This window comes from Triticum dicoccoides, chromosome 6A (assembly GCF_002162155.2).
Source record: "Triticum dicoccoides isolate Atlit2015 ecotype Zavitan chromosome 6A, WEW_v2.0, whole genome shotgun sequence".
Classification (NCBI taxonomy): domain Eukaryota; kingdom Viridiplantae; phylum Streptophyta; class Magnoliopsida; order Poales; family Poaceae; genus Triticum; species Triticum dicoccoides.
This window is the reverse complement of record NC_041390.1, coordinates 264491270-264492997: the sequence shown is the minus strand read 5'-3', so window position 1 is coordinate 264492997 and position 1728 is coordinate 264491270.

Here is a 1728-nt window from a genome sequence, read left to right as displayed (position 1 = left end):
GCGCCCGTCGCTCAGCCCCGCCGCCGCCGTGCCGGACCTCCATCGCCGGCGCCGCGCTACCCGTCACTGCCCCTCGCCGGCGAGTCGTCAAAGGACGTCGCCGCCCCGCGCCGCCTCGCCCACCAACCGCGCCACGCCGGCGCCTCCACCTCGCTGCCCTTGTGGTCCGTGCCGTCCCGGCCAGAACCGCCGCCCCTGACCTTCTCCGGTGCCGCCCCGCGGCCATGTTCGCCGGAGCCGAGCTCCCAATCGCCGCCATCACCGGATCCAGTCCGGGTGGATGAGATCCACCAGGAGGCGAACCATACGCCGTCCCGCGACCCGGATCCCTCCGTCCCGCTCCATCTCATCCCGCGTTGACTTTTCATGAGGTGATATTCCACTAAGTCCTTTTCCCCTAACATTTTGAGGCCATGTTCATCGCATCATAACTTCATGACCGTTGATCCATTTTGTGCGCATGATATATCAAAATGTTAATTGGGAGATGCTCTTAATTTCATTCCATTGTGACATGCTTGTTTGAGTCCATATTGATGCCCGAATCACTGATGCAAGAGTGCTATAAAATGTTTGCTCCTGTTACTTGTCAGTTTAAGGTGATTTGTCATTTTTGCCACAATTATTGTGTGCTGCATATGGGCATGAGCTCTACATGTATTTCGGTCTATGCCATTCCATCTTTACAGGGGTGTATGCCATGTTTTTTGTGATCTTTGTGGTGACTAGCACAAGCATGCATAGTAGCCTTCGTGTTATTGCTGATTTCAGGATCTCAGGATTTTGGCCAAGTCTTTTGTCTGCTGTTATTTTGATGCCATGTAACCATGTTGCTATAGTGAGATACATGCTTTATTTGAGTTGCTTCAGTAAGGATAATTTGGACATATGGTTATGCTCTATCCATCCATGCCCCTGTTTGTAATTATGGAGTGCCCTAGCATGTCTTAATCTTGCTCTATTTTTTCTATAAAATGTTCCTGACAGATTGTTTACATGTTAATCAATTTTGCCATGGTTGTTGTAGTTGATCCAAGCATGCTATAAACTTATTCTTGCCTTGGATTGCCTTATGAACATGTCTTATTACTGTTAGTATGTTTAGTTTGTCATGCAATGCTTTGTGATGAGTGATTTGAGATCGCAAAGATGCCTTCATAATTTTGTTTATGCCATGCTCAGTTTTCTGCTAAGTCTGAATCTGTTAACGAAACTTGCTATGTTTACATGGGTGCCATCATATTTTATGTGCCTTTTTGGCTTATGGTCAGTAAGGGACTTTTGTTCTATGCTTTGAGTAGATTCGTACCATGCCTTGTTTTGCTATGATCTGTTCCTGTAGAATGTTGTTTGCTTTCTCTAAACATTGCTTCCTGATGTTAATTCCTGACATGTTAGTATTTTCATTAAGTCTGTGAAGCTGATATCTTTTGCACTTTTGCCATGCTTGTTTGAACCCGCTCTTGTGTGATTTAGCCGTAGCTCAGTGTTCATATTTTGTCAAGCATCTTGAGTAGATCACTACCATGTGCTTTGTTGTTATGTTGGAGTGAAGTAGCTTAGTTTCTTGTTGCATTCTAGATGGCATCGTGCTGTTAATCGCAGAATTGTGCCCTTATTGTTTTGCTTGCCATTTGCAAACCGTGCATCCGATTCGGGTGATCTTTATATCGATTTTGACCGAAATCATCTCATCTTTCCAGCGGCACACTTGGTTTGTCAATTTGA